This window comes from Battus philenor, unplaced genomic scaffold (genome assembly GCF_028537555.1).
Source record: "Battus philenor isolate CCGP_79_NKW_IND1 unplaced genomic scaffold, ilBatPhil1.0.hap1 SCAF_22, whole genome shotgun sequence".
In the NCBI taxonomy this organism is placed as follows: domain Eukaryota; kingdom Metazoa; phylum Arthropoda; class Insecta; order Lepidoptera; family Papilionidae; genus Battus; species Battus philenor.
The window spans coordinates 7,463,524-7,489,532 of NW_027181685.1; the positions used below are offsets into that span (position 1 = coordinate 7,463,524).

Below are 26,009 nucleotides of genomic sequence, written 5' to 3' on the forward strand. Positions count from 1 at the left end.
TTCTTGTTGTAACAACTAAAGTTTATTAGTTTTAAATTGCTGTTTTAAATATGTATATACATATACATAATTTGTAACAAGGCGTAGAATATTTTCACATACTGAAAAACGGTATAGCCGAATCAATATTTTATAATACAAAACTCTTAGCACCACATTTGCATTTCCCATCTTACGTGATATCACGTGACATGGTTCATTAGCCCGATAATACCGACTCTATTATTATTTTTTGACTTCATTTTGACTCTATCAATAAGTTTACAAAGCTGCCAACTTCGGAAGTAGGCAGTTCTTCTAATGACACGTCAATAACACGTTCTTTACCCGGACGACACGACAACAATAAGGCTATAGCTCACACAATAATTCGAAGCCAATCAAAAATAGGCCGGGACGGTTAAAAATATATAATGATAGACAACCTTTCAGAGGCTCTAGAGCAATAGTCTTCCTAAGCTTTAATTCTCTTTCGTCAAAGACGGTATGCGATGTTAGGTGATCTAATTGCTTTGTAATACAATGATCACGTGTTCGTAATATTTAAGAAGGTCCTTCCAAAATTGTGGAAATTATTATGTACATATGGATATACATATATGGATATACATATATGCATATATATGTATATATTCATATATAATTATGTACAGGTCTATATCAAAAGAGTTTTTTCATCATTTCGTGTAATGTAACAGCTAATTCTTTGAGAATTGGTTCCACAATAGTACGTTCGTTGGTGAGAGTAGAGAATTTACTCACACATGCAGAATATTGAATACAGTATTACTTATAACATAATAAAACTGCGGGATATAGTTGATCTTAAGTTTCTTACATTTGACTGGAAGGGCCTACACTTAACATAATTAAAAACAAACTTATCATGTGAAGGGTTCGTTTCACCTGACAAATTGATTTTCTTCGTGAATTAAATACCCCTCTCAGACATCCTAAATCAACTACCCAAGGTATTGGGATCTCTCTTTGCACAAGTTAATATAAGTGCTTTCAGGTGGTTTGGAGTAAATTCCTTGTATAAATGAACCAACAACAAAAGATCTTAAATTAATTATTATAATAAATGTTAATTTATCGCGAGAGGAATAAAACTTAAACATATATCTTGATTAAAATAAATAGACTACATATGTATGTTTATGTATGTATTATGACTATGTATGTATGTCTATGTATGAATGTCTATGTATGTTTATGTATGTAGGTTTGTATATATGTTTGTTTTGTACACATTAACTATCAATTATTTATTCTTATACCTTTTCTATACTATCGTTGACTGTTAGATATTACCTCGTATGATAAGACCATTGGACTTTTCTGGTTACTATTATGAAACTATTTAAATGTATCCTGGCGAGGAAAGTACAGAGTATTGAATAAATTTATTCATTAATTAGAGCTAAAAACTAAGCATGTTATTATTTTATGTAGCATAGGTCATCCGTTTGCAAGATGAAAATGCGACCTTCTTTAAGTCATCGGAAGAGGCTGGACACTGACCGCTTATAACCAAATATATTGGTAATCCATGCAAGACGCCTATGTATATTAGCTGTGGACTTTCTACGGCGAAACAAAGAATGATAATTTTAATATGTATGTAAGAAAAGGACCAATATTTAGCCACTATCGCACATGCAGTGGTAGTCGTGCAACAAAGTGCACCGCTCGCCAGCCCGCTGATAAATGCGTATGCGGCAAACAATGCGAATCACACAACCGTCACCACCAAATTACTCAACACGTGTTTCACCCCTCCACGAGGCATCTTCAGGAGTTATGTTACATCGATTAGTGCCAAACACAGAGTCACTAGACTACCACTGTATGTGCGGAAGTGGCTAAATATTGGTCCTTTTCTTACTTAGGATGGACTTCCGCAAGGTAACGCCTGATTCCATTAAATATTTAATATTTATGACTTCAATTGTTTTATTATTACAGTTATGTTATGTTTTATTTTGTAAGTCGTTAGTTAAAAATAAATTAAAACACACAACAATGTAAAGTTATTGATAAGTTCATTTGCATTTAAAAATAATTTCAATCATTCTTTCTGTTTTCAAATATAAATAATATTTTTATTGGGTAATATATTTTACTTTTCTTCTTTTGGTTGAGAAATATCTAATTATATTAAAGGTGTTTGAGACTGTTACGAAAAAACATTATTACAAATGTATTTAATTTATTGTATTTAAATGGTCACACAAAAGCCGTTGAAATAGTTGATATGGACTGGTTTCAATTGCCAAGCATTAATAGTGTACGCAGAAGTGCTAATTACCGCCTGACGTATTTGGTTAAAATATATACACAAGACGCACATGACATGTTTAAGAATAGACAACTTTACATTTATCTTCCGCGCTAAGCACACTACTCATCTAAACACGTTCGTAGTTTACTGCTTATGATTTTGATAATTAAGTCTTCAAATTGAGTGGTACCCTATAAAATATTAATCAAAGATTCTAGTTAAGATTTTACCTCGTTAGCGCTTATTCGATAGGCTCGGAGCGAAATCTCTTTGAATAATTAAATCTGGATTAATAGCATATTGATTCATACAGGAATAATCTTTACTCTATGAATAGGTACTATAATACAGCAAAATCAAATAGACGAAAATTGTTTTATTACTCAAAAGATTTAAATTGTTGTAATGTACAATAGAAATAATTTAAATAAAAGATTAATCGACGATCAATAATGCATTGCAAAGGATCATCATTCGTTCATCATAAAATCATAAATATTTTTAATAATAATGCGTGAAGAATTTTAGTTCTTACAAAGGTACTTCAAGAATTGGTATTTAGTAAGACATTCTCAATGTTTTTTTGTGCAAAACAAAACAGAATCAAAGAGATTTATTCAGCCTGTACTTTGGTATGAGTATACTATCGACAGTTCGCTTATTGTTCTTTCGTTAAAATCCGCTGCTGTAGTTTTATTTCAGTTGAGAGAAGTTTATTTCGAAATAGTCGCAATGTTTCTATTAATGTATATATTCATAAATAAATAAATCACAAAACACTAGTATGTCAGTAAACTTGAATCTATTTCTATTTATTTTGTTTTTTACTTGTACCTAATAACGCATGTACCAAAAAAAACCGTCTATGCTGCAATCTTTTCGCCGATCCATGTGCTTTGTAATCCTAGTTACTGTAAGTTGAAGTAAGCTATTATAAAAGGTTCTAATTTAAATCTAGTTTCCATTTCCCTTTTAGCATTCTTCTGGTGAAGTAACCACACGATCACTATAAATGATTCTTACTAAATAATAATGCATTTTAATTAATTTAATCAATTAAAAAAAATCAAAAATTTACAAAATGGGTTTAATGAGGTAACTTGCGAATTCTGTTAAAGCGATTCTTGAGTTCAGTGAAACTGTAAAAGCTGACAATAATAGTAGTAAGCTTTCGATAACTAAATTTGAATAGGTATATAAGTTTTTGAGGGGTTAATGTATATGTTGCTGTGCTGTCAATTAACGTGTAGTACACCCTATTAAAATTAATGGTTCCACAAATAATAAACATGGTAATGATAATATAGTAAAAATAATGTTTTTAAAATTCGGATTACTTATTCTTCTTGGTCCGTTAGCTTCATTTGTCTATTCTTAAATAACGAGATCTTCTTGTAAAATCTTGGTCGAGTATTCAAAGAGTTCCTTTCTCAATGACTCTGTCTCTATGACTCACCTTTCCGAGAGCTTCCTTTATTGTGAGGCCCTTCACCAGCACAGAGCCTGCTTGCACTGTCTGCACTTGGTTGGTAATCACTCTATTGGTCTCTTTCCCTGGACGTTTTCTAAGACAACCAGCTTATCGAGACTCTTGTTCTCTTTGAGCTAAGCAGAAGTAGCTCAGAATCCGTTAGTAGCAGATGGTTGAGAGAGCCTGGTGTTTACATAGAGTTGATCGAAAACAGATCTGCTGGTTATCATGGTATGCGTAGCAACCCTTGCCAGCCACACATTTTACGTCTACCGTAAGGATTGTCCAGGATTCAGATGTGTATAATAAAATTTAAAATCACAGAATTATTACTAGTCTAATTTTTGTGCTGTTTGAGATTCTTCTATTCTACCATATTCTCTTCAACTTACTTAGTTCCTCTTTAAATCTCATCGTCGCACCATTTTTAATTCGTTTTACGTACTCTATCCCGGAAACCGCTGCAATCTGTGTGAGCCGGCCTCTTCAATCGACACACATTACTTAGGTCTCCGGATTATCACATATAAAAATTAATTATTATTTTCTATTTGTTCCTGCAGACTTTGTAATGTCAATTTATTGGCCTTTTACATTATGATAGAATATATACATTTAATGTGGGATATTCTAGATTTATGACTTTATATAGGTTGTGTGTTAAGAGGTATGTGTTAATGCAATCACCCCTTTCAAACTTTTACACCTTTCCAGTCATCCTGTATAATTTGAAATCATCTTTTTTATCATGTAATAAATACTAATACGATGTAAATTAATATTTAAACCGCTTCTTATTTTAAATTCCTTTTCGAGAATTTGTTTCATGTTTTTATAAGTTGAGAAAATCCGCTCAAAATATTATTTATGGGCAATTCAGAAGTTTCGAGTGCTTTCCTAAGTAATATATTTTCGAGTTTCAATTAAGCAAAAAAATATTACACTTCTGTATTACTATAACTAAAGACTTAAAATAACTATGCTACCATTTATTTTAAAAATGATTTGTATTTAAAATGAACAACAGTTAAAAGCTTTCTATGTTTTTCCTATACACTTTCGTAGTACCAATTTTTTTTTCACAGGCCTGTTTGAAATATTCTTTATAAAAGATAATAAGAAATACTTTTCTTTCAAAGATTTTAACTTAAATTTTTTTGTGCGTTAAATATTAAGGTTCATATCAAAAATTCTATTATGAGTTCTAAGAAAACAACATTTACATAGACTTATCTTTTTCTCTCGTTACTAATACCAAATATATTTAGATTTACATGATATCAGTGTACTTCAAACGCTCGGCTTTAAAGCAAAAACATTATTCTGTGTAACGCTTTTTTATTTCCATTAACCTGGTGAATCTATCTGTATAAATAATATATAATATCACGTGTTGCTAAGTGCTAAAGTAAAGTATGGCTCTATTGATTCGCTAATTTTTTTGATATTTCATTAAGGAATGAGGTAAAGGTAGATAGAGATAAAATGTTAAAATTTAGAGGAATTTATCTAACCTAACACTATTTTTTTCATACAAACCACATAATTAAAACACATTTCTTACAGTGTCAAAAAATTTAAGTCTGTCAAATGATTAATTGTCTTAATACTTTAGCTATTTAAGTACATAAAAGCATAAAGATTGCACACGTTGAATGTCAAATGATTGCACCAATATACACAAACAGTTTTACAGTAATCGTTGAATTTACGCGAGTAAGACTTGACTCAAACAGCGTGTTCGTAGAGCTAATTGTTAAAAAAGGATAATTTTTAATTATCTTTACCAATATCTAGATTAAATTCAAGCAATATATTTTACGTTAAAACCTGTTAGACACTACTGAATATATTCTCTTACAATATCCCATAGTGTCTTAAGGCGAAGGTCTAATACCAATGTGTTACCAGTGATTATGTGGTAGAGATACGTGGTCTTTCACTCAGAGTCTCGTTGTCAACATCACAGACGCTCTACGAGACGTGGCTATGCTTAGAATTTTTCAACAAGATCGAATAAAAAGTCAGAAGCTACATATAAAGTTGAAATCACTGACCCTTTAATGCGTGCATATTTAGTTAATGCCTCACCATAATTGTTGAAATTATTGACCCAAGAACACGTACCATCTCCTGTTCAGTGGTGATGATATATCCCAATACCATATCTTTAGTCTATTTACCATTTATTGTATTTTCTCTTCATCTTTTCTCTCATCTTTTTTAATTCAACAAAACCCTATTGAACTTTTGCGTTTGTCTCATCATTGCTACAAAATTAAAATAATTTTTAATCACTAACCCTTTGTTATATACATATATGTGGGATATATTATTCCAAAAACGTATTATATAAAAATGATCTTTATACGCGTTAGTTTTAGTAGTAATCGATTTTTATGTAATATATGTCTTGCGGTTTTAAAGAAATGAACATGGAATATCCAATTACTTTAGAAATGACCCTCACATTTGTGCAAACACAACGTACACTTTTTCTTCTGCGTAAATAAATTATAGAAAAACTGATCTTAAATAAATACGGAAGAACCTTTGGGTTTTTCTATAGTTTGACATGTTTTTTTAACGTAACCTAAGTTAATATTAAACAACGTGATTATGTTTACTCACGGATATTGACTTGACCGGTCCACCATAAATAAATACGGAAAAGAAAACATTCCAAACTGCTCATAATTTTTTGTACATTATTATCTGTTGATATGGCCTTTTTTGTGACCTTATTTTAAAGAACGATTTCACTTAACGCTTGCTGCATTAAAGTTCAGTAGTGCAGTTTTCATCTTTATGTATATATATTTATATATATATGTATATATGTGTGTGTATATATAAAGATGTGTGTGTGTGTATACATATATATATATCTTATTGAAAATAGATGTTATCCTTTTTTAATGTATATTTCTATAAGCATATAGAGCGAATATGCCTTTAAATTACCTAAATGCCATATATGATTAGGACTCACACATCATGGGGAATATCGAACTTTAAGGCGCCAAGCATTAATGAAATCATTCTTTGAAAGAAGGCCACAAAAAATTATGAACAGTTTGAAATGTTGTCTTTACCGTATTTATTTATGGTGGACCGGACAAGTCAATATCGGTGTATATGTACATGTGTATATAAATACATAATTATTTATATGTATACATGCATACATATATTTATATTTGTATAATTCTGTAAATATAATATAAATTTAGAAAATAGATGAATAAAATAGATATAGTCCCTTTAAAACTATACACTTTTGTAAAATAGCTACGAAATGTAGACATTAAAGCGATGTAATACAATGAACCCTTTCTCTTTGACGACTTATGTTAATTAAAGTAAACGGATTTAATGACCAGTTTTAAAAACGTTAGTGATTTGTTGTTTACATTTGCTAGTTAACTTTCACCTTCTATAAACAGATACTGATTCATACAAATTAATAACTATATTGTTTACGTAAAATTCTTTTCCCCATTTCAAAATGATGAGATTTTTTAACTTTACCAAGATAATGCAGCATGAGACACTATGTACAAACATATTAAATTTATTTTTAAAGTCATTCATAGATATATAGAGATCACACTTTCCTAAAAAATATCAATACAAAAAAATTGTAAAATCGCTTTTGATAGTTCTGTAAAATTAATTACAAAAGTTTGCTGAAATAAATATCGAGTTACATAAAACCAAAGAAAAAAGAAAACTAGAAAGTACTCTTATATCCACTACAAAGAATTTTTCAAATAAGCCGAGATTGATTCTTTTACTACTTTGACAACAAAAAGAAGCAATGGAAAACGGATACGGATACGGACTTTGGGAAAGTTTCACAGTAACAAAAATGCGTAAAGGTAAACCATTCAAAGGAATTCAAATAAATAATTCAGAGAGTATATTTAAAAAATGTATCAATGCGTTCGAATTTTATATGTATTGGATGTAACTAATTATTTGTATTGCTTATTTAATAAATCTAATAGTAAAATTTATTGAAATTTACCAAACATAGATACTTTTTCTCATAAAGTTACGTGAAATGTTTTCAGATTTTTATCTAATTTTTTTGCACGCGTAACGTCACAAATAAAAGGTTGTAGTTATTATAAATTAAAAAAGTACAATGTGCAGTCTTATCATTCAAGTCAACTTCATATAGACGTCCATAGATAGCGTCAAAACAGAAAAAGGATACGTATCTGGTAGTAAACGTTTACCATGTCTAAGACAGTTTAGAATATAATAATTCATAATGTATTCACAACGTCACAAATACATGTTTAGTTATGCACACGTGTAATAAGTTAAGTTGTGTGTTTAATATTATGTTAAAAATTTGCTTCAAAATTATATATATTTCCTCTGCCAGTACATAGCAAGATTTAACGCACATATGTAATTGAAAGCATTAACACAATGGTTATAATAGCTTAATATTAAACTGTAATTCTCACAGCTTTCATCAGAGATTCCCAAACTATTTCGGTTCAAAAAGTCCTTTTCCAAAATTAACATAATACCTCAGACTCCCGTAGCCAAACTACTTTAAAATTCATTTCTTTAAATTTATAACCATTAAAACAATTTATTTACCGATTTAAAAATTAAATCGATAATTATCGATCTTTGCATTTGGTAAAGTGAATAAATTTTATATCATTAATTTGTTTGTGAACAAGTGGGGTGTTAAGGTTTTGAAGTGAAAATCACGGATCGCCAAGTACAGCGCCAGACGTCGATAATGATGAATGAATTCGAAAATTAAAATTAATCAAAGTTATACTTGCATTCTGTGGTCTCTTATAGTTGATAAACAAGTGGTCCTACCGTTGGAGATCCGTAAGTAAATTAATTTATAAATAATAGTTAATAAATAAAATTATTTATTTTTATTTATTATTTATAGTTGAGTTATAATAACATAAAAAAAGTACAACGGGCGGTCTTATCACTCGAATCAATTTCAGATAACAAAAGAGATATTCACTTATTGATATGCTGAAATGTCATCTTGTATCGGAATTCTTGCTTATCAACTTGTATAACTTTTTTTAACAATATTCAACAATATGATAATTCCTATTGAAACGTTTATTATTTTGATACGCATAAGACAAAAATTAAGCTGTGTTAATTAATAAGCGTCCATTTTTAAGCCTCGTCGTGCCCCAAAATCAGTTTTCCTTTATGTCAACCCATGGGAAATTGATCTCGACCCCTTTGGGAATCCCTGATTTTCATGTATAATCGACTAATCCGATTTGGATAGAACCATTTTAGCATCCATTAAACATGTAATTAGTGCGTTGTTAATTAACGTTATTACCTTAATCCAATACATTTAACAAATGAGACGTTTAATTCGATTAAACTGTCCAATAAGCTTTTGTGTACTACTAAACATTTACCTAACAAATGTAATAACAATATATAACACAAGCAACTATAATAAATCGTGAGAAGTTAAGTATAAAAGAAAAACTGAAATTAAGAACGTATTTTGAATTATTTATATATAAATATTGTGGTAATTCTTAAATAATTTTACGTTTTCAACAATTGGATTTTACCGACGACCTTATAAAATCATATCTGTTCACTTCGTGGATGGATATGAGATCCATCGTTACGATAACCAGTCCGAAGTCTCTATTTCAGAACCTTAAAACCACAGCAGCCATAACTTCGGCTCAGTTTGTAGCCTGCCCTCTACCAATTTATCTTACCAATCCTCTTGTGTACGTTTATATACTCAAATTAGTTTGGAGGTCTGTCATATATGTACGTTTCTATAAAAGAGGTGTACACACGCTGTGCTTGGACTGGTGATGACTATTAGAGAAACTGTCACTCAAACATTTGTTCTTCGTACAATAGTGTCTTATTTACGATACCTCTTTTCAGCGCGACTACTGGGACAATCAGACAGCGAATATTTCGTGAAAAAACAATTCTTTCTACAAATATTATTAACTAGTTCTGGAAAGCCAAAATAACAGGCCACATAGGAAAATAATGGTCGCTGAGACGTTAAGGTTCTAGGGTGGAGACCAAGCACAGCATAGGACATCCACCCACAAAGTACATAGACGATCTCGTTAAAAAAGCGTCGTTTTAAATTAAAGTGCTTCTCAAGGTTTTTAGAATATCCCTTTCAGCAGATTGGTAGGGTTACATTGAAAGCCTGAAGCTCTTTATGAAATAATATTTTCTAATTAAATTTGATATTCCTAACAACTTTGTTAAGATAAAACTAATTTACACTAAACTCTGACAACATTTTTTTCAAGTGCCCAATTACTAAACCAGGTTTATGAAAATTATTAAAGTAAATTCCTGTATTTTGTGAGGCTCCAATAAGCAATTGCTCAAGTTACGTTAAACAATTCATAACAAAGGGAACATCAACAGCGATGGGCTTAATTAAAAAACAATTGGGAGTTTGTGTTTATGGATAAACGTTATAAAAATGTTCCTTAAATTTACATTATGTGTCATCATCATCGTCACCATCATCAACTGCAAGACTACCACTGCTAGATATGGGCTTTTCTTATAGATTTCTAATAGGACGTTGGAAATTGATTTGCATCCCGCATCTTCTAACAACTCTAACTGTCTGTCCACCTTGTGAGTGGACACCCCACGCAGCGCTACGCTACGTCTAGCAAAACAAAATTACATTCACACTGTCTATTTGTACATCAATCCTTCGTGATCCATCCAGGTTTCATACATCCTTCGAGATCGTAATTAAATTAGGTATCTAAGGCCACATGTTATGCCTAGTTAACTAAGAAAAAAACCGATATAATAATAATATGCACTGCATATATTCTATAATATGTTGTAAATAATAATTAATCTAATATTACGAAAGAATATCAAGACCACAGTTTTAGCGGTAACTTTGACACATGCTTGTTTTTTTAATTCAACTGCCACTAAGTAATACTGATGACTTTGTATAATAGTTTTTATAAGAAGTGTTTGTGTTTTTTAATAAAATAAATTATAGTAATTTATAATTTTGCATATCCATATGCTTTGAAAGGGTTTTGTCGGTTTCCTAATGACTACACGGTCGTTTTTTGAAGCCCGGCGATGCCAAGTAGGAACTTACAGTCCCTACCTGCCATCATCCGACTTTCAATTATTCCCAAGCAAAAACCTCCAAAAAGGAATAGGTTTATGCTTTTGACAATGGTTTTGCAAAATGCATTTTTTCATATACATAGATTATAAAGGTAATTTTAAATAAAAATTAATAATTTATATGTTATAGCACTGGTCTTTTACCGCGACTATTCAGGGTAAAACTGTTACGTCTGTCGTAGTAAAAATTAATTAATTCGCTTCTTATCAAAAGGTTTAAAGGTACGTGCGAGGGATAGGTCCTGTATCGTCGCCTTATCTGAACTGATAGACGGCATGACGTAACTTTATACAATGCCCAGGTCTCTGACTACTGATGAATGATTTGTTTAATATTAGATTCAAAATTTCCTGAGGATTAAAACATTTATCGGAAGTAATATTAATACATATATATAACAGTATTAATGTTTATCAATAGTTATCAAACGCTATGACACTGATGAGAATTTTAATAGCTTAGGAAACATTACGTGTAGCTCACATTAATTATGGTCCAGTCCACTGAGTAAACTAATTCCGAAGGCTCATGAAACGTTATCCAAGTAATTACAACGGAGTATTCTCAGCAAATCCAATCTAAAACATCCTCAGGGCGGATGTAAATAAGCTTCAACATTTTCTCTGTAGAGCGATAAGTCGACCTCATGGCCTACTTGGTTGTGGAAACGGAGTCAGCGTATCGCCGAGGGGTCGAATTCCTGCCAAAGCGTATGCAGATTACCTTTTATTTAATGTTAATAAAGTCCATTTCTGTAAATGTCATTTTAAATCACAATATTTTTCCGTACAATACAGGATTCATTGGATCTATATATAAGCTCTTTGATGTATTTATTAAAAAAATAAATGTATTTTCCACAACAAAGGTTTTGTTGAAAACATAACATCGTAAATTAAAACATAATAAGATTCGTAAAAACATGCCGGATGCAGATCGCTGCGAACCAGTGACCCTACGGCTAAAATGATGATTATTATGAATAAATCAGGAAACGCTACTTTTTCTTATTTTAGTTGCTAGAGCTTTGTGTTAAAAAGTAAAAAGACTACGGGGTTTATTTAGACAGTATTATTTTGGAATAAAATCAGTAACTTTATTAATTAAAGTATTTATATACAATTTATTATACCCTCTGTATATAAAAAAATTATAAAGGAAATGTAAGAAAATGATAAAGAATAACATAGAACAATTTATATACGGGGACAACATATGATCTTATCGCTCAAGGCGATTTCAACCAGACAACCTATGTATTGAAGATGAGAGACATGTTTAGGGTCGTGGTAGGGCAGTTAAGGTGTACATAATATAAACATTAAAACATACAACACATATTAGAGTATAATACACTTTCATGTCAAACTTTTATCATCGAAAAAAAAGTTTCAAACCCTGTGTTTCGGTTCTGTGGTTACCCAAAAAATATACCAAATAATTTAATACTTTTGCTACTTTATATCTTGTTTCGATCTAAAATAATCCTATTAAATCAAAACTTTCGCTTAAATATTGGTCCCCTTTGACAGAAAATACCCTCGGTCGGTGAGTAAACGTTCAGATTATATTTGTCGACCTGATTTATCCGTTACTCGTCCATCTGCCCTAAATAAATTTTGTGTAGGTCGCATGGGACATTTTTATTTGATTTAAAAAACAATAAATTTGGTAATTTATTGTTTGATGGTATTGATGCCTCTTACAAAAACCTGAGACTCAAACGATTTGCACTGTCCACTGATTAAATAAAATACACCTCTATAGGTGTATTAACGTGATATACAGGACGATTGATTATAAGTGTAAAAGCTTTATATTGGTGAATGAAATAATTTCTTAGCAAAAACGTTTTTTTAATTCTCCTGTATCAATTGATCACTCTGAAATAATATTTTTTCTTTTAGTATGCGACAGGCCAATAACTTTTGACAATACAAAGTCTACAAGGACAAAATATTTTTAACTTGTAACTTTTTTAACTTTTAACAAACAATTTTTAACTTGAATATCTAGAAATAATCGTTTTTTCTTACTATATTACCACGATCTTATTTAATATTTCTCAAACCATTGGTTTTTGATTAGAGTTTGCTTTAATTAACATCTATAGAAACTATACATTTAACGCTTTAATCCCATCCCCTTGTGTAACTTGTTATTAACTTGCTGAGCGAAGAAATCAAGTACTTAAGTGATATCTGTAAGTATCCTTAGTAGATTTCTTTTCTATTACAAATAACTAATTTATACATTTTGCAAATAATTATTTACATGCTTTCGAACATAATTACAATGCTTGAGAACCTATTATGTAAGTTATCTTAGGGTAAAACAGAAAAAAATTATATCGAGCTCTGAGCTTGAAACTTGTGGAAGATTATTTCTTGTTATCGTTGTTCGGTTTCGATGTAAAACAAGCACATTTAGTTAATTATTTAATGTTAAGAAATCAAATATGTTACACTTGTAAAATGTCCGTTGATGGTAGATGCAAAAGAGATCGTCTTTTGTTAGAAGCCGGTGAAAGACGCCGTGCGTTCCGATACACGCACTCAAGTACAAATAAAAAGTGTTACGTTCGGATACAATATCGAACAATCGTGAATTCAAAAAAACAATAGGATTATTAAAGCTATTTCTTAAATGATCAATAAAATGTAAGTCAGTTAATGTCTGTTAGAAGAAATTATAACACTCAAACTCTTTTCCGGTTTCGCGTGCATATTTTAAGTGTATTCCGAAAACTATTTTTATTAAACGAGTAGTTGTTTTATATGACAAAAGATTCTCTGACAAAAACAGGTTTGGGTGTATACAATACAATTTTTTTAACGCATAAACAAAACCTATTTCGCATTTCTTGTATTTAAATATGACTAAATTACATAAGCGGCTTCTACTGATCGTATCAAAGGGATCCCTCTTTCTTTTATGGTACCATGAACTCGCTTTATAAACATTTAAGGCTCTTTGGTAAATCTGTATTGTTAACAAAGGACCCACGTGATAAGCTTTAATTTACGCTTAACTGAGCCTTGGAAAGATTTCTTTAGCTAAATTAAACAAAAGGTTACAAATAAAATAGTAATAACCTTTCAGCTATTGTTGACAAATTTATTTATCGGTTGTGTATTGGATAATTACCTTAGTAGAAACCGGCTATGTCGAAATTCGCCTGCAATTCAGCTTGTGGCTCTTTCTTTACCATCGAGTCGGAATAGAAACACGTTTTCAGTGACAACCCAAGCCAGGTCTCTTGGCGGAGGCCTTGTGAAAAACCGAGAAAGTAACCTCGTAGAGCACTCTTTGCTACCTTTAAAGAAGGTTTAAGCAAAGAACTGTCGCCCTGCCCCCACGAACCCGCGCTAACAACCATTGCCAATGAGCAGCAGTGTTGATCCTGATAAAAATATCCCATCAGTTGTTAACACTTTGATAACTTTGTCAATAAAAAATACCAACCTAGTGATAACTTATTTATCATAACCATCATCATTTCAATCTTATGCCATCCACTGCAGGGCATGGGCTCCCATACATATCCAAAAAAATCCGACCTAACCTATTCATTTCTTTTGAATTTATTCACCTCATATTTTGACGAAAATACTGACGTAGTCAAACTAATCCGTTTTATAAGAAGCCACTGAAAACTAAAAAACTTACAAAAAGTTTTTTTCCAGTAAATAACATAACTAAATAGTAATGAATGGATAAAACCTATTGATTATCTTGTTTAAAATGTTATACATATAAGAAAAAATAATATTTCTTTTCACAAAAAGGTTACGAACAACTTGTATGTCAACTTAATATTACTACCGCCGATTTTCTTACACAGACGCGATGCGAAGACCAGCCAAGGGAGATATACATTGTTTGAAAGTTTTTAACATATATGTTTTAAAAAATTTAAATATATATGTTAAAGCGGATTGACAAATTATAATTTACCCTGTACCATCTACATTCCTATAGTATGTTAATTTAATGGAAATTTCATACTGAAAAACTCTCATTTCATTCATTTTGTGACTACACTATATAGAACAATTTTGTCTGTGACTCATTGAACTAGAAAATAAATAAAATAAAATATTTAATTCGCATACAACCAACCTCTACGGTGTAGACATTGGCAAATTTTTATAGTTCATAAATTCCAAAAAGGGAACAGTGTAAACAAATCACAATTACAAATAAACTATGTTTTATAATTTAATAAAAATATCATCATTTCAGCCGTATGCTAATAGAGGCCTACCTCCCACACAGATTTGCAATAAGGCCGGTGGAAAACGGTCTTATTGCAAATACTTTAACAAGGTCCACCTTGTGGGTGTACGTCCTACACTACGCTTGCCGGTCTGTGGTATTCACTCCAGAGCCTCAAAGTCACTGTGGATCTATGTGTCTAGCCTATTTCCACTTAAACTTGCCAATCCGATAAGCTATATCCGTTACTTTCATCTGTCTATGGTCTATCTATCTACTCATTACTGTATCTATATCATAGAGAAATTCCGAGCATAGCCTTGTTCTTTGCACGTTAAGCGACTGTCAACTCGCCAATGAGATAATTAAATATTTTATTGCCAATTTAATAAAAAAAAGTTTAAAAGCCCAAAATAAGGCACTGAAAAAAAATTTAATACACATAATTTGAAAACATTTATTCCCTCGTTTTCTGCCTGTTGCGTTATTTAATTAACTGACAAATACATTTTTTTACTGAAACATTCCTTTCAGCGTATTTGTGGTTAGAAAATTATTATTTTCCGGAAAAGAAAGCTCTTTCATCTTTGAATACTTGTAACTGATTCATGAGAAATATTTCAATTAATAATCATATTACATTAACAAAAATTACATCGTATTACATGAAACGACTTTAGAATTCATCGCGCATTTAAAAGCGCGTATATATAAGACCTTATGAAGGTCAATTAAAGACACTGAATGCAGGCCGTTTTCTACCAGTTCTATTGTAAATTAATGAGGGCTCCTACGTCCAGCAGTTCGACTTCCCAAGGCTGAAATAATGATAAATGGAAGAAAAGTAACTAGTGACTTACTTCTCTATTACAGCAAACATTTGAGTTATTTCGTGAAATAACGAAATGTTTTTAAACGCTCGCTTCGCTAGTTTCATTAGTATTGAATTTATTAAATGACTAATGTTCCTCTATTTAAAGGGTTTATTTCAGTCAATTCTAAACACGTTAACCTATTCAACTGTTCATACACATTTAAAACCCTCTCAGCAAAATGATTTTCAAATGGAGCGTTTCATTTTGTGTTTCCCCACAAATTCGATATATTTTCTATTCATTAGTATACAATACTTCTATTTACAAATCGTCTAAACTGATTATTGAGTCTTACGCTGTAACAAAGTATCCGTATTTTAAAATGAATACTTATTATTAAATAACCTAATGATTTGGCCTGTAATAAAAAAATATCCATACATATAATATGTGATAATAAAGATTGTGGAATGATTAACCGCTGAATATTAGACGTGGAAAGTCACATCCTATTTTGAAGGTAATCGTTAAAAACTATTTACTAGACCCATGATTATTTATTCGCTAATTCATTTCTTTTTCTTCCTTTGTTTCTTTTTCTTTCTGAGGCAATTGCGATCCAAATCAGTTTGAAGTTTTATTTATCATTGCTTTAAATTTATAATAAGTATTATACCGTAATATATATTATACCTTATTTATTATATGTATACATGTCATATACATATGTATGTATGTTTATGTACATGTATATTTTGTATTTTTTATACTTCTACTGTTTCCATACTATGGTTGTCTGTACGAAATTGCCTTGTGGGATTAGACCTCCAGTTGTAATTTTTTGTTTATTATTATGAAACTATTTAAATGTATCCTAGCGTGTACAGTAAAGGATTTTAAATAAATATAAATAACTAAAATAACTATCTGATGATGTATTTAACATACATCAGAAATGTAAAGCTTTACTCATTTATTTATTTCGGACCGTCAAGAATGACCACCACAACAACTAGACTAACACTACGCTTTTAAAATTTTATTACTTAATTTACTTGATAAAAATATATTTGCAACAAAAATATTGAAATATTGGGCAAAGCAAAAATAAGCGAAAATCTAACACTCGTCGCTGCCACTTCCGTCGACATTGATGGATTAGATACAATTGTTTCCTGCTAATTCTAATTGTCTTCCCTTGTTTTATTAATTAATGAACTTGATAATTATAAATCGTAAATTTAACCTTAAATGTATAAAATATATGCATGATAATTAAGTACTAAAATTATTTTCTCATTTGAAGCAACAATCCTCATTAGCGATCACATGTATACTTCACCAAAAGGAAAGAGAGAGTAGAGAGAGGGATACGATCTTAGAAAACTAGAATTATTATTACTTATTGAGATCCCCTGTAATAGTATCAATCAACTTAAAATGTAGCAACCAGGATTCTAAGAGCATCGTAATTTTAATAAAAAGAGTTGAGTTAAGATAAAATATTTTTATACTATACTGTACTATGACTGAAGAATCTTTTACCCTGTCATAGGATTTTTATTAGTTATTCTTCGATAAACTTTTTTACCTTATTCCTTGATAATGACGTCTACATTTGCGGGACTAATTAATAATAATGAAGATTTAAAAGAGGTTATATTAGGATCTATATTTGTAACGGTTTCTTTGGAAAGGATCGATAGGTATATTACCAGAGCTGTTTTCTTACATCAATAAAATAAATCAATTCACAAAAGTTTTCCTTGACCTTTATGGTATGTGTATAAATACCAACGCAACCGAAATAAGCTTCGAATTTAATATGTATCAGTTTAAAAATCAATACAATTCACTTCGATATATAGCGTCGAACGAAACTAATTTCAGGTTGTCAAACAAATCCGTTCAACGCTGACCTCGTTCTTTATACAATAGCATTTCGTTTACCGTTGTCTGTGTATGTTATTTTCTATTCCGTGTAATCGGCTAACGACTACAAAAAGTTCAACATTCATCCTCACTCTTTCAAATTCAATTTGAACGCTGCCGCTTTGGTGCGTCCAATTTTTGTGAATTTTCATCGCTGAAGGGAATATTTGACGCTTCAGCGACGGCGCTCATCCGGCAAAGCATTGAATGGGTTTTTGGCGAACAATAACAATTAATTCGATAAAATAAATTGACAAACGTACAGTGATTAAAAAAAATCCCGGTTTTATTTCATCAAAATTATTAACCAGAATCGTATTATAATTTGTGGATTTTGATTTAGCTTCTGTTTAACTAGAGAGCAAAAGTTTATTTAGTTTAAAGTTCTATTTATAATATAATATGTGATAATAACACATCATATGACATCATTATTTCATACGTAAAATATCTACCGCTGGTAGGGAACCGCCTGCGTTGCCTTCCGGCGACCCTAACAAGCTCGTCTGTCCACCGCGTTCTGTATTCCAGAACCTTAAGAATAATTCGTCTGCGTGCTGTGTCCACTATCACTTGAATTTGCCGATTCTCTGATTTGATTGTAAGCTCCTCTTAGATCCCTTTGAAACCCCCGGAACCACGTACTTTATGAAGAAAGGTGTTATTATATGGGAGATCAATTTAATTCTAGATACTTTTAAATATGGCTTTTCAGGACTTCTTCTCAGGACGTAAAAATATCTAATAATCAATTTAAATGACCCAAAGTGGATAATAATACGAATAAGAGAACGTAGGAGTTTTCTGTTTACATACGAGTATGCAAATAAAGCCTTATTTCTTTAGGGCCCGCCAACACAACATGAGAATGAATTTCCTTTTTCCTTTATTTCATTCTCTTCATCTGTTTTATGGGATTCACACTTCATACAAATCGTAGAAGATACTTATACTCCCGTTAAATTATTAAATTGCATAAAAACTTTTAAATTTTGGAGAATATGATGACTATTGAAACTACGCATTGAATAGTTTGCGCGTTTTAGGGTACACACGCTGCAAATTTATATTATCGTCTAACAGCTATATCAGTTATTGACAGTTAACATAAATTAAATTTATTTATTTTTTATTTCATCAATAAATAAAAAAGTAAGTCTCCAACATACTAAATTAATTTCTTCTCTCTACCGGAATGCGGGAAATGCAACAGTTAGTAGTTGATATAAAGGATTAATAACGATTGTACTGTCGTGTACAAAGTTATGATTTATTGTTATTGCTATACTTAATGTGTACCAATTTAAAACCCAATTAATGTGAACTTCGCAATACCCAACTATATAATACGGCTGTATACAGTGAGGTTTCTAAAAATTTTTATGTTCCAACAGCAATCGTGGTAAAACTGATTAATTGTTTGGAAAAAATATGAATACTATATCATTTTATTTAATGTAGTAATCGCTAAGTTTTTTATTATGCGGTTACAAGATGAGGCAAAGTTATAAAGTATTTACTAAAAGAAAGTACGTTATACTATGTTGTTGATATGTAACACATAATATTTCTAACAAATCGACTTTGACCTAACTTTTGATAAAAATAATTATGCTGCACTGAGATTGTGCATTTCACTTTGTGACATCACAATTTATTGCTAAAGTTTACTGATAATGAAACAATCACTGCGAACGTAATCCATATAGGATAATCTTATAATTGCATTCTGCCAACGTTATTGAGACGGTTTATTAAACAGGCAATTGTATGCCGAGTAATGTCAGAAACTGGAGGAACTGTATTCTTGTTATAGCTTACTCAGAAAAGTTACCAAAGCCTAGGCGGCCCTTGTATAAATTCGTGTAGCAGTAGTGTAAACTTACTTTGAAGTTCAAGATATAATTCTTAGATCCAACAATCCAGACGTGGAAGGCACCGTAAGAACTTTCGGGGAAGGTTTAAACCTTTTAATAACTCCGCCAAATTCTTGAAGAATTATGGCTCCTTGGTATAATATTCTGGACAGCCTGGTCTTGAGATTGAGTTTCATGAGGATGGACATGTTAGCGCGTCTTGCTATTAGAATATTAATTCATAAAAAGTTTTTAATTCTGCCGGCGATAAAATCCGACTTCATACAACAATCATAGGTCCTATATACAACTCGTTACATATCCATTTCAACGTACCGTATGTATCACTGCAATATCTTTGACGTGAAGTTTCTTTGTACTTCGTTGATATGATAATAATAAAAGTTTGCTACATTACGCACAACATATTACAGCATCGCGAGATACTTACTGTGTTTATACATTACACGTTGTGACAATACCACCTACTATCAAAGTTTAAAACACTTATTGCATGTTATCCGTTTTATTACACAAAAATAAAGAAAGTTATAAATATTCTAAATTATTAAAAGTAAAATAAACAAAATAATAAATACAAGACGTGTTACTTTTTAGTGTAAACCGGAATTGAGTGATTTAATGTCCACATGTGGACGTCTAGACTAAGAGATGGCAGGCTCCCCGATTGCTACGAAACAGTTTATTACGCTGTAAAATCAAAAATAAAATCTCTATGAAAACGACTTGTCTCATTTTTCTCGCTTCCACGAAACACTGTAGCGAGCCATTTTACAAATTTTATGTTTCACTACTACCATTTTTCGATACAATTTTTTTTTGAATGTTATAAGATTATTTTAAAGTAATATCTCCACATTTAAATTATTTATAAACATATTATCAAAATATAAATAGAAAAATGTATTAAAAAATATTACAATCAGAATAGGTTTTAAATATGATATTTAAATACAAATCGATATCCAATAAGAAGCGTGATACAAAGAAATCAATGGGTCCTGTCAGTAGCAGGATCGTTATATTAGCATAAGAAAGAATCGTATATCTGTACACATTCATCTGTATCCCGGTGAGAACATAATATTACTATACACAGCATAACGAGTACACTTTATAACGAATACACAGTATGATAGGTTCCGGAGTGGATTCGATGTGCTATTATAGAAAGTGCAGCGTAGAATGTCCACTCACAAAGTACATTGCTTAACTTCGGTGATCGGACGAGAACCGGTGTATTCAACGTGGTATGGACGTTGGCGACCGTTCATCTTCGAAACGCAAACGCGAGAGGCGACATCGGAGAGAAATCTTCATATTTTATAATAATCTCGTATGAAAAATCGATAAAAGTTTACGGATTGAGAATATTGGAGCGCTACAAGGAAACCGCCGAAAGGAAAAGCCAAAAAAGCCAACATCACGCGGTGTTCCCAGGCGGTCACCCATCCAAGTACTGACCGCGCCCGACGTTGCTTAACTTCGGTGATCGGACGAGAACCGGTGTATTCAACGTGGTATGAACGTTGGCGACCGTTCGTCTTCGAAACGCAAACGCGAGAGGCGACATCGGAGAGAAATCTTCATATTTTATAATAATCTCGTATGAAAAATCGATAAAAGTTTACGGATTGAGAATATTGGAGCGCTACAAGGGAACCGCCGAAAGGAAAAGCCAAAAAAGCCAACATCACGCGGTGTTCCCAGGCGGTCACCCATCCAAGTACTGACCGCGCCCGACGTTGCTTAACTTCGGTGATCGGACGAGAACCGGTGTATTTAACGTGGTATGGACGTTGGCGACCGTTCGTCTTCGAAACGCAAACGCGAGAGGCGACATCGGAGAGGAATCTTCATTTTTTATAATAATCTCGTGTGAAAAATCGATAAAAGTTTATGGATTGAGTTTACTAAGCATATTACTTCCCAAAATATATTCAACGTTTATTATTTCTCTCTAAGAATAGTATAACACAATTTATTGTCCTCGTTCGTACCTTGTCTTATCCGGGGCTACGGAATCACCTGCGCAAATATAATTATATTCTAGTAATCGCTCAAACACGAAACCCATTCTCGTATCCCAACGCTGATGATTCATTTCTCTTCCAATTGACTAAGAAATACATTTTCGAAATAACTATATTTTTGGGTTATTCTATTTAATATTAGATAAAAGATCTATCTTACCAAAACCTGCGGTAATACATAAGAATAATGAATGCACGCCTTTATTATGTATATTTATGACTAACATATTTATGACAAGTTTATACTAGGGTCTATACAAATTTCTGTACACCGAAACCAAATTTCAAAACAATTTTTCCAGGCTTGATCAGGTGCTACCGCAAGGGTGTTTTAAAATTTGAACATCTCTCTATGAAAACTATATTTCTTTGCGCTAGTTTAAAATTATAGAGTATAAAAATCACACTAAGCTAAACATTGTTAGGTATCCACGTATAAACAATCCTACTAACGCAAAAGTGCTTGTGTAAAAAAAAATATCAATAAATCTTGACCCAATTTACTCATTGTGTTGATTTCTAAAATTTTGGTGAATCAAATTCTCTGTTGTTGCACGTTTTTCTTTCTGTAACAGTAGTCAAAGGACGACCGCTTCTTTCTTCCCTCTTCAAATTTAAGCGACCGCACTTGAATTCATTATGCCAGTCGTACCTAGGTGTTTTAAAAGGCGCCTTGTTTGTAAAAGCTATTTATTAACGCCAATGAAACAATTCGATAAGTTATAGGTTTAATTTGAAGTCGTAAAATTATAAATAAATCAATGTAAATGTCGAAAATTTTAGGAGTTCAGATAAATTTTTCTATAACACATGATAATTTCATTAAAAAGCCAAAAAAATTAAAAGAATTATAAGGAATTTCAAATTTCGAACATTTTTAAATTTTGATACAATCGAAATTCCAAAGTAACCACCATTAATCGTCAGCATTCCTTACATAAATATCAAAACTTTTTTGATTTACGTAGTTTTCGATCGTAATATTAAAAAAATTACCCTACTTATATGACGCTGTCGTTAATCAAGGATCATAATGTAGACGCAAACAAGCAAAGCCTCGGGATATTTAAGATTTCTCTCGAAGCGACAGTAATTTTACATTTCTGTTGATAAGCTCTCATGAATAATTTACATGAAATTTGTTTTTCCCAATATCTTGGATAACTTTTCCATTAGACTTTACAGAGAATTTTTTAAAAATTTTCTTTTTAAATTGCCCATATTTTTGTCTCTTTATCACATCTTATTTTTTTATTATTTATTTATACAGAAGTAGGTTAAGAAATTAATTTCAGTTTCATCAATCTCTAGAAATGTCAATCGCACCCGTATCAAATTATCATAGCACTTATAAGAAATTCGCGCAAATGCGAATATTAGACATGTCCTCATAGTGGGATGTGGAATGTAGGCATTCCCTTCTATCCCTTTATGTCATGAGTCAAGCCCTTGTAAATTAACAAGCAAATATTCATTTAGGTTACGTAACAATTAGAGGCTACTTCACTTGTATACCATTTATATCAGCAAATTTCAATTACTCTTGATTTTGTTCACAGTAACCGCAAACCATTAATTGCAATAAATTCATTTAATCAATTGTAACCATATTTGCACAGCCTACAGTTGATAATTTACATACGAATACATGTACATAGCTTGATTTGAATTGTTTTCTAAGAAGGTTGTTGTGTGTGGCAACCACAAGCCAGTAGATGCGGCATTGGTACTACGGCCCTCTACTAGGGGGGAAAATAACATAGTGAGGGGTTGTCGTTAGTACGGGCCCCTCGTCCCGTAATAGATAATTCGATGTAAAGAAAAACACTTGCCGGATATTGAAACTTATAATATCACAGAACAATAAATCTCAATCTGAGTTACAAGTATTTCCTTTGTTGAACAGCGGTTGAAGCGACACGTCCGCTCGGTGCGGAGCGTGGCGCGTCAGAGAGAGGGCGAAATGTACTGAGTGTAAAAGGAGCATGCAAAAACAGATGCGTTCATAGAAAATAAATTTGGGTGCGTTCTAATGAACGCCACAATAGTTTAGGTGTGCTGGATGCGGGCAGCGCAAGACCAGTCATATTGGTGATTTTTGGGAGAGGCCCATACCTTACAGCGAACATCTATCGGCTGAAAAGAAGAAGAAAAAGGTCGTTCGGTTTAACTTACAAAGAAAATATTTATAATGTCATTAACATTCACAGAGTTTAGTATGTGACGTTTCTTTTTAAGAATTTACAGATAATGTATCACATCATTGAATTGAAGTTTTTAAACATTAATTACATGTTTATTATTGTTACGTACTGTGGGTTCTGACTCGAAATGAAACACCACTTGTTCACAAGGAGTCCTTTATTCACAAATCATATGGTCACTCTTCTTTAACACAAATTATACTTTCGCTTAATCCAAACTACGCCTCCAAATCGCTCAAGAAATCACTGTCCAAAAATATAGCAAATAGTCACTTTATATCACTGATCGTAGATCTTAATCTTATAACTCGAAAAACAACACTGAACTGTCGACATGGGGATTAGACCGATTTATACTACGAAGAAGGTTCTAGAAAGTTCACGATAGTACTCGGTTAGAACTTCCAAGAACCGTGCACATTTTTACGGCACTTTACGGCACTTCTTGATCCTAGGGTTCCGTGTTTAATGTATAGAGGGTTCTGTAACTCGCGCTTTCATCATAAAAATTATATAATTTATTTTAGTGTAATCACTTTATTTATTTATTAAATAAGCACAAAACTTGGGTACGGCATGACTAATTTGTGTTGTTTCGTATTATTGCGAGGACGATTTTTATAGAAGCAAAATTAAAAAATCTTAATTGTAACTAGAAAACACATACCAAATTAAAATACTAGTCTCTAACAGACACTTGACATCAATAAAAATGCAAGATACAACATAAAACTACACAATGTAAGTAAAATCACATTTTTATTGAAGTTTTGAAATATTTGGATAAAGGACTTTTATTTTTCTAAGTAATCGTTGTTTTTCTATTACCCAAACACCAAAATAGCTTTATTATTGACAAGTAATTATTGAGAGTAGATGAAAATTATCAATAACGGTAGAGGACTAAGACGTGCAATCATAAGTCGCTGGGCCCAATTCCCGGCATACAATCTCGTAAAATTCACACTTTGTGCATTAATTACATATATAAGATTGCATCTGTTCACAAGTAAGTTTTCGGAGGATTAGCAGCAGCGTCCTTTGTGTACTATAATACCACACTGCCGTAGCTAACCCAATTGCCAAGCGTGGCGTTTGTGATTTGTTGTTCACAAATTGTGAAATTTTATACTAACAAGAGCTACACTTATAAAAACGGGCATATTTTTATAAACCTCTCCACAGCCCCTTTGAAAGTGAAATTTAGTTAAATCTTGGCTGACTTCAACTCTTCCAAAGAAATTTTCTACCAAATTTCAAGCCTCTAAGACTTTAGCTCTGGATATATTGTGATAGATCAGTATGTAAATATCTCCTATGTGTATTTACATATGTAAAGGTTTGTATGTTGGTTATAGGCGTAAAAGCTGTAAAGGAATGAATGCTCATTTGTCAGCTAAAAGCTTTATAACGTTTACGCCTATTTCCAATTAACGTAATTGTTTTTAACGGAATTAATTTTTTTAACTGGTTTCCGACTGAGCAACAACTTCTGGAAGTACAAGGTTTGCAGCAAGAAAATAGTTAATTATAACGTGTAGTAATCCAAATTGAATAAACTCTTTTATTGTTTTTATCTGTTTCTTTTGTTTCTCTATATTATCATAACGTTATTGTTTATTGCTGGCACCATTGATTTTTGCATAAAGTGTAATATATATTAATTGACAGCAAATGAGCTGTATATTTATCTATTTTAATCTTTTACGATTGTAATTAATCATACACTATATAAAATGTTAATTTCATTCATTTAAAATAGCAGAGCTTAACTAAATAATTATGTTATTAAATTCACGATCCAAACAACACAAGGCAATTCATCAAGCGTACTGTCGACTGTATGCATGAGCAAGTTAAATATTTGCTGTGTACTAAGACGATTTACACTTGTCGCTGACACCGTTTGAGACGTTGATGTATTGATCACACGAGTCTCTGATAAATTTATAACAAGCAAGACGTCGATGATCCACGTCTCTTATTATTTAA

At 31.7% G+C, this 26,009-nt stretch overlaps 2 non-coding genes across 2 annotated transcripts; both read right to left on the reverse strand.

Annotated features, from left to right (window-relative positions):
* Positions 1-21,195: 21,195 nt before the first annotated feature.
* On the reverse strand, positions 21,196-21,314 carry LOC137923868 (5S ribosomal RNA). The gene has a single exon (XR_011107576.1). It is a non-coding gene; the product is annotated as a 5S ribosomal RNA (ribosomal RNA).
* Positions 21,315-21,465: 151 nt separating this feature from the next.
* On the reverse strand, positions 21,466-21,584 carry LOC137923873 (5S ribosomal RNA). The gene has a single exon (XR_011107581.1). It is a non-coding gene; the product is annotated as a 5S ribosomal RNA (ribosomal RNA).
* Between the last annotated feature and the right edge of the window lie 4,425 nt (positions 21,585-26,009).